Source organism: Sparus aurata, chromosome 22, assembly GCF_900880675.1.
Source record: "Sparus aurata chromosome 22, fSpaAur1.1, whole genome shotgun sequence".
Taxonomy (NCBI): domain Eukaryota; kingdom Metazoa; phylum Chordata; class Actinopteri; order Spariformes; family Sparidae; genus Sparus; species Sparus aurata.
Genome location: NC_044208.1, coordinates 21,222,275 through 21,231,564, shown reverse-complemented (window position 1 = coordinate 21,231,564; position 9,290 = coordinate 21,222,275). Strand labels below are relative to the sequence as shown.

The following is a 9,290-nucleotide window of genomic DNA, read 5'->3' as shown; positions in this document are numbered from 1 at the left end:
CTGGAGTGAATCATGGGTGAGCTCTCAGCGGTCTTCAAACAAGGATGCATGCCACAGAATAATAGTGGACATTTGCTTTACATCAGGTTTAATGCATGCGACAGATGTCTTTTCAGTATGAACAGGTCTATGATACTCTCATTTATAGTCTTGTTTAAAGACCAAGACAGAGTACAAGAGTGATGGCCACTAAGTGACACAGACCCCTTTATTTTAAAGGTGTTTAACATACGTAGGTGTAACTGAGGCCTTTAAAAATGTCATCTAATAAATGAAGGAATAATTCAACATTATGGAAAACACTTGAATTTTCCTCCTTGCATGAGTTAGATGAGATAATTACTGCTTTTGTCCACTGGATATTAAACTACAGCCAGCAGCTGGCTAGCTTAGCGTTGCATTAAGAATGAAAACAAGGGGAAAAAAGCTGGCCAGCAGCGACAAACTCTGCGCACCAGAACTTCTAAGCCCACAAAAGATCAGTTTAGCTTTCAATAGTTCAATCTGTACAATGTACAACGAAACTGACATATTCTTTTCTGGGTAAAGTTACTTTCTGAAATCTCAGAAAATGACAAACTGTTTCTTGTAAGGTTCAATGTGTAGGATGTGGCCACAATTTTTGTTTGACATATAAAAAGAAAATTAACAAACATTATCAACAGACTGTGTAGGAAATTACCGTGTTGACGTTATGCATTGTTTTGCAGAGATGTTTCCTGAAGTAACCGTGGTAACCAGCTAGCCCTGACCCTTCTAGTGTCGTTACACCACTTTGTACCTCAAGAGGCGATAGTACAGAAGTGGTGAGTTCTCTATATTTCACAAGTTTCTTTGTCCGTCAGTTTACGTCGTGTTTAGTCCCAGTTTTGTGTCCAGTCATGTTTGCTAGGAGGCGGCTGAGCCCAGTTGAGCGGAGCTCCATTTCCCGTGGCGACACCCCCCGTCATCCTCCAAGGTTGTGGTCCCGCAGACTCCTGTCAGCTAATAAGCCAATTTAGCTGTACGGTTAACTGAGCTAATTGTCATCTGACGATTAACTGGAACAGAATCTGAACCTTTACTTGCAAAGTTGTTTTAATAAGTTAAAAACCAAGTCCCATCAAATATGTGTTGAAGTTAAGGTTCCCTTTATTATTTTGTTTTTTGATCCTGGAAAGAGACTAGTTTGGTCGTAAGTGACACATTCTCATATTCCTCAACATTCACAAGGTCAGTGTGTTTCAAATCTGTCTCTTACCATGAAGAGCAGTTCAGTATTCATGATTTGACCTTCGAGTTTTTTGAACAGTGACGTGTTCATCCCTGCTCATCATACTAAGTATGTTTTTGTGGCGTATGTGTTTGCGCGCGCGTGTGTGAGTGTGTTAAGCCAAACTCCGGCCTCAGCATTCACTGCTTCAATTTTAACAGCTGGTCAAGGCTGATAGCGAATAACATGCACTCTCCATCGATTCACAAAGTTTTGCGGGAGGGAAAATAACCTCTTTTCTGGCAACTTCTGTCAGGAGGGGGAAGTAAATGTGCTGCAGCGAAGGAGCCAAATCCAAACCTTCACTGGGAATTCAGAGAGACTGCCAGCGAGTTATAACACTGGAAAACTAATTGGGATGTTTTGGGCTTGGAAAGGGGAAAAGTTTCCTCCAATGACAAAGGATCATTAGTTTTGCTGTCAGTTTCTCAGCTGTCGGGTCATGTGATTGCTTCAGTTATACTATAGTGTCTCAGCTCTGACCCGATTATTAAAGAAAAACACCTCAATTTGTGATTTATTGACATTAACAATATTTATTAATGATGAAAAAAAAGTTAATTCTACACAGTCACGCACCTTGGGGAAAAAAAACAAAACACTGCAATGTGATCCTGAGATATTGACATGTTCACTTGTCCTGATTCCATCAGCAAATGGTTGATTTTGGCGCTTCCAGTGGGAGGACGAGCGGCTTATCCAGATTGAGCTTTACCTGGAGGTTGTGGTTCAGCGGCATCAATCACATCTCTGGGCCTTTTTTTCCTGGCAGAGAAGCGTCCTCCTCTGCTCGGACTGGCAGTGGCAATCTCCCCCTCCCCCGGTGCGGAGCAGTGCCAGAGATCTCTCAAGAGGTTGTGTTCTTTCAATCCATCACGGCCGCCACTAACATGACACCTTTTCATTAGTGCAAAGTGCTCCAGAGAAGAGGCACTACTGCTGCCCAAAGTAGGCAAGAAGGGGGCTAACGCAATAGTATTTGCTACGCAGAAGTGATAATGACGTGCGGACTAGTTTAATGCTCTCAGGTTTATTAAGCTCTCGGAGGTATAAGGAATTTGCAGCCATTCAGTGAAAATGAACATTTTTTGTTTTTCTGCTCGGTCGTCTCATCTGAACAACCACGTTGAAAGAGCTTCAATAAAATTCACAGAAATTATGAACAATATGCCTGCAGCTACATATTTTGCAAAAAGAAAAAAAAAAGAAAAAGAAAAGTGGGATATCTTCTGGACTGGAACACGAATCAGCACAGCACAGCACAGCATCTACAGTACATCTTCCCGTTAAAGACCCTTAATTTTAGAAAATATAAATTAATATATTTCATCAACTTGTGATGGAACAGACCTCTATCTATTTAAACTTCTTAAGGGGGCTGGACAAAAAAAATAAAAAATGGGAGTTTGAATGCCAAGTATGTGTTAAAAGCATAAATTTATGTTTGACCTAAAAACGATTAATACTGGCACCATAACAAAGTCATTCCCCGTGACTGATTTATGTAATTTCCCTCACTGTCATTTACATTATCAGGGGAAGTGCTAAAATCGATCTGTAGCCACTTCTCTGGCCTCAATTGATATATCCGCCTTTTAAATTCTGGTGAGGGCTGGCCCGTAAATGCAGCCTTTGCACTTTATGCGCTTCATTCGTTTTTATCCTGCTAAACACACAACTCTAATCCTATCAAAGGCAAGGAATATTCCAGAAAAGGCATTAGTGGGAAGGCTTACGAGGCGAGACGGCGGAGCATTAGTATTCATGGAATTTCTTGGGACAGACTCTTGGTTTTTAGCGAAATGATCTTGGGGGAACTCTGATGGAGCTCACGTCAACATCAAGCCATGAGCTCCCATAAAGAGTCGTGTTGGATGCTGCAGATGAAGCCAAGATGTGGAGCTAGAAAGGGTGTTGAAATGTCGAGGGTTCAACAAGCTGAATTGTTATTTCTCTGTACGACTTAAAACGTGTTATCACTGAAGTCACGAAGTCTTTGGATGTTCTGCTATATGAGGTCTTGTACTGAAAACTGATCATCCAACTATCGAGTACAGGCCATCCTCTCTGCTGTCTGTCTTCTGTTCTGTATGATCGTCTGCTGAAGAGGGAGGCATTGTTTGGTGTACTAACACATAGCTGATGCACTAATCCATAAAAATAAAGGGGGCCCAAACATGTTTGCCCAGTGTCTGTTTGCATCTAGATGTCATTCAAATGGCTAACATCTAGATGTGACCTTCTCCCTTCCGCCTGCCAACTTCACAACATTTAAAAAAAACTGTCCATATTTTGAAATATCTAGTTATAATTTAATTTCTCAAAAGGACTCCTTCTAGAAAGTCAAATGGAAATGATCAAATGCACTGCTGTGCTCAGTAAATAAATGCTCTCACTATATAAAAGACAACATTTTGAGTATGGAGATGAAACGTTGTTGGAGTTGTTGCTGAATAGCCCTCGTATCAATCCCTCCTCTGTCTCAGGGCTGCTGCAGAAACATGGCGGTGTAACATGGCAGACTCCGCGACAGAGGACCTGCTTCTTTTAAGGTAACAAAGACACAACTATTCTTCAGGGATTATGCACTAATCAAAACATAATTATGAATATTATGTATTCCATTTCTGCTAATAGAGCCTGCTGAATCCTACACGCTGGACATTTAAGCGAATAGCCGTACACATTGAGTTGAAACTTTTAAGTTCAGACGCAAGCATATCTTGTGTTTTAGAAATATTCTGGGATATTTTAATATACATGTTGAGTAAAGGCAATGTCTATCCTGCTTTTCTATTCAAAGACGGCATGTTCAGACTGAACAGATCTCTGGACGGTTTATCAGTGGGCTGAGAGGGTGAATCTAGATGAACGATTACTGTAATGTTGAAGGCTGCACATTGTTAATAATTCAGGGGCTAAAATATAAAGCCTGCCTCAAGTCTTGTCCCAAAATGACACACAATGAGTTACATCACAGATTACTTCCTGTGAGGAGCAATAATATGCGCAACAAGTGTGCAATAACCTCGGTTACATCATGCAATATCTGTGCTAAAGACCACAGGAACACCAATTCAGTTGCTGTGATCTTGCTTCTACTTTTTACTGCATGTGCCTAAGAGGCTTAAGACTGAATGAAACTCATGTAATGACTAAGTGGGGAACAAGTCCTTTGGGGAACATAACATTTTTTCATTAAATATCGTGCATATTCTTTTCTCACCTTTCAGCCACAGCAGGTGCGTGGCTTTATGGATGTCAATGTCTGTGGGTCAGTTGGCCAACACTGAAATACCTGAACATCTAAAAGTTGGACTGGCATAAAATTCTGTGCAGAAATATAATGTTTAAAGCTGTATTTTTAAAAGAAGATCCTGCAGTTTGGTCACATTTGAGGGTTGAAAAGGAGACAATTTCCTCTAATAACATTTGTTGTGTTAAAACTTGTAGACCTTATCCCTCCTCTCTGAACTGCTGACGAACATGCACTGCACAATTCATTATTCATGATATCTTCCTCTGAAAGTGTAAAAAAAAAAGTAAGAACATCCACATTGGGAGCAGGAGTTTGAAATCATGAGCATGACAACATTGTGCTGTGCTCGTTCTTCTTCTTCTCTTCTTTATTGATGGACTGCAGTCCAACTTTAAACGGCATGCCAACATTTACTGTATTGGAGTGTGTAAATGCTGCACTTTTTGAGTCAATGAAAGCAATTTAGCCTCATATTATCAGCTCAACTTATTGGCTTTAATTTCAGTAATGCTTATACATAGCCAATAATATACATTTCCCGATGTCGGATGTTGAAGATCCCCTCACTTTTCCTCTAGCGCCACCATCAGTTCGAACATACCTTGAGGATGAATTGTAACAACTTCGGTGCCTTAACATTCCTCTCGCTCTGTCGCCAGCTTAAAGTTTAAAGTCTAAAACACTTTGCTTTGCGTCTTAATATCAGAAAAACAAATTACATTCCCGTAAGCCTTGGCTGTACTTTGTTTGCGGTGCTAATCATGGTGAGCACATTAAAAAACTGCATCTTAAACATCAGCCTCACAAACCTCAATCTTTGTGAGCATGTTTAGCATGCTAATGTTAGCATTTAGCTAAAACCCTTGTTTCCTGACAGTGACCTCAACAGAATTAAATCAAATCTTCTCTGTGTCATGAGAATTGAGCCATTTAATAGATGTGTGATCTATTTTCTAATCACTATCCAAGGCCCTAATAACTTGAACAAATGCATTGCCATGAATGTTTTAAAAGCTTAACAGTAATCACAGAGTAAACACCTTTTCCAATCCCTCTCTCATGCCTCTTTGAGATGGATAGTCATATGATGTCATAATCTATAATCTCTGCTTGAGTTACAAAAAAAAATATATCTGAATGTGTTTACTTGGAGTTATATAAAGTCAAATACTTGCTGTTAGTGGACGTAAAATGCTGACACACATACTGTACGCACTGAATGAGTTTTGATTGAGTTGCCTGAGTCTGATCAGCTGCACAGTTATTTCACAGCGTGAGTGACATTTTGACAGTATAATTTCTACCACTGCCTTCGCTGTGTCAACTGCCATCAGAACCTAATGAGCCTGTGAGATAATTTGGGTAATTAGCCGCTCTGTGCCCTTTGAGGAATATTAATGTTCCCTCAGGGGAGCTGTGAGACAGTTATAAAGTCAATAAGATCAATCAAAAACACTAATTTAGATTAATGTTTGTGCTATTTTTATCAGAGAGACGTAACACCATTTGTGGGTCTTCAAACAGCATGAACGGCTCCCAGTTTGAATTCATTTGTTTTAAAATGCTTGTTAAAGATGTAATCAATCAAAAGCATGTGACAGTGGGTCATATAAGGGTGTTTTACCAAGCAAAATGGCAGTTCACTTCTTTTTGGTGTTGTACGTTACGTATATATCACAGATTATGGAACAAACATAGCACTTGTTGAGTTAATTGGAAATAATTTAATAGCAGCTGAATTAAACCCTCTGTATTACCGCGCCACTGATGTAAAACATTTATTTTTCATGAAACTAAACAGACGCAACAAATAACAACCACAAGTGGAGAGTACCATCTGACTCCTGGCTGCTCTCTTGTCTACTCACTGTAATTAAACTGTGAGTGGTGCTGCTAGGTTACAGGGATGATTTGCCGCTGAGCCGGGGGACCATCCAGCAAACACTTGAGTGTGTCCACTCATCTTAGACTGTTGTTTGTTCCTAATCTCTGCCCTTCAAAACTCACTGATTTTCAAATAAAATTTCCTTTCAGTGAGATTTTTTGAGTTTCTACTTCGCCCTCAGGAGACACAACTGCCAACCAAAAGCAACCCTCTCCTCTCTCTCATACGGAATCAATACATACCAAACTGACTGCACATAACCGGGGCAGACGTGTGTGTAACGATAAAAAGGAGCAGGCGGCGCGGCAGATGGGGTTGTTTCATACGCTGCTGAATCATTGTAATGAGAACGGGACACATCCGCAGCTTATATCCTGATCTATGCTTCTCACGACACAAACCGACAGGACAGATAAGGGCTGCAAATGAAACCAAATTCTGACAATAAAGCCAAATGATTAGTGCGGTCCCTTATGGTTTCAGGTGTTTCCATTCATTAGACAACAAAAGCCTTTTGTTCCTTATTGTTTTGCAATTATTTAACCCTTCAATGGACTGTACATTTTGGTTCAAGAGAATCTTTTCCTGACATTTTATCTTTACCTTTTTATGTAGGTAATCCCAGGAAAGTCTGGCTGGAGGCTGGAGACACGTTTGTCAGGAAAGTACGTGCCTGATCTGATGTGACCCCTCCAATCATCAAACTGTCAGATATGATTGAGAGGGTAGAGTCCACTGCTCTGACTGTATGGTATATCACTACGTTGGTGATATGAACTGTGAAGGTATTAAAAAGTGACACTTCACTATGTTTTGCTGAGGGCAGAAAGTGTGTATTTTTGGTGAAACTCGCCACTGCATGTCAATCCTTACTGAACACAAAGGGCAATGTTTTGAGCAATTGGATGACAGAAAATTATTAAGTTTTCTATTAGTGTGTATTTGGCCTAAAAGGCGATTAATCATTGTTTCTAAGGGCTACAGTTTCAGAATAACTGTGTTCACCCTGGAAGGCGGCATGTATCGTGACATATTTGAACTGTTTGATTTAAAATGCTTTTCACTTCATTGTTTGGCCTGTTTAGAATCTCCTTCAGTATTAGCAGCAGAGTGCACTTGTGTGGGAGCTTGAGAACAAAAGGAGATTCTTGCATATTCTGGGCTACACTTTGGTCTAAATGAACGCAGAAAGCAATGCTTCCACTTCCAGAGGGACTTCAGCCGTCCGATTGAGCCGACTTTCTCCATGGCTGTTCACACTCAACATTTATCTGATGTGACATAAGTGTCAACCTTCAGCAGCTACAGCCGTGTTATTGAGTGACTTTGTCAGTCATTTTGGCAGCCGCCACTGCTGATTCATGTCTCTCTCTGCAGAGCAGTTTGCACCTGCTGACAAAATCAAGTTTCACACATCAGTTCAATGTCAACTACCACTGCCTTGAGTCTTTATTTTAATGACGATCCTAATTGCAGGTGATGGTTATGAACCTGACGCTGACACAGTTAGTCAGCCGTGATGAACTGCACCGCAATTGGATAATGATGACATAATTAGTTTGACGAGGAGTTATCCCTTTTAATTAAACTTTTTCAAATTAATAATTCAACAGAGAATGTAAATGGGTATATCTCAGCGTACATATCATTTGTGCTCAGAGGATAATAGCCAACATATTGATAACCTCACCATCAATTAAAATACATTAAACCAAGAAATCATTACACTACAGTTTTACAGCTGACAGTTGAAGTGATTTAGAAAATAACTGCTGAATATACTGGTAAATAATTCTCTGAAATGCATAAAATTATAATGCATTGCAGAGCCAAAGTGGAAAATTTCCCCATGAGAATGAATGGGAAATTTTTTTGCAGAAAAAGCAGAATATTTTAAAAGCTTTAAAGGCAGAACGGCTGAGAAAGTTGTAGGGTTAATGGGCTTAAAAACCTGAACATTTTGATAGGAGAACTGTGGAATGGGGGAGAACGAATGAGTGGAACCAATTGGACCGGGAGAGGAGAAGGAGGGACAAGATGAAGTTGATTGAAGGCAAAGTGTGTGAATGTGTGAGAGAGAGAGATAGAGGGAAAAGAGAGACAAAAAAGAGGAAGAGAAAAGAAAGGCAGAAGAAGAAACAACTGAAATATACATGTAACCTGAAACAGATCAAAGTTTGACCTTATTAACAGTTAAACTGACTAGAAAGAGCTTAATCTCAGTCCACCAATCAGAACAGAGAACAGCCCCTTGGAAAAATGAATTGCCCACCCCTGCTCTGAAATATCAATGACATCATGATGACATCATTTATGACATCATCATTGGTCTTTTAGAATGTTGAACAGTCAGCAACATACGGAGGCATCAAAGCTTTTTGAGGCACTGATCTTTGAGAATGTTGCAAAGTCATTCTAAAAGATCAAATTCAATTGTGCATGAACGTTTCACCGAGCGAGTTTAACAAATGCGAAGACATGAACAGGCAGACAGACAACCAGGTGCCCAGCAAAGCTAGCACCAGCCAGAGCCAAACCAGCCAGGAGGAGAACCTCTTACAAGAGGATACACAAAGCCCAGGCTCAGAAATCTGTGAGTCATCTCACTTAACGGGAATGTCATCGCCAGAGATGACAGAAATGCCAAAAGAATCCTTAGGTGATCTGGAGGAGCAAAAGGACAACGTGAAGGTCTTCTGGGAGGAAGAGCGAAAGTGCTGTCTCGAACGCATAAGGCTGTTGTCCCATGATTTACATGAGCTTGAATTGGACCTGAAGAGGGCAAGGGCATCTAAAGCCCCACTGCCATACTCATCTCGTGTTGTCTGGAAGAAATTTAGAGTTGCCTTGAAGCACAATCTAAGGATTGAAGACAAATGCCAGGAACTGAATGT

General features: G+C 40.3%; 1 long non-coding RNA gene across 1 annotated transcript; it reads left to right on the top strand.

Annotated features, from left to right (window-relative positions):
- Positions 1-768: 768 nt before the first annotated feature.
- On the top strand, positions 769-7,188 carry LOC115573581 (uncharacterized). The gene is made up of 3 exons (XR_003982306.1): positions 769-806; positions 3,739-3,804; positions 7,012-7,188. It is a non-coding gene; the product is annotated as an uncharacterized LOC115573581 (long non-coding RNA).
- Positions 7,189-9,290: the final 2,102 nt, after the last annotated feature.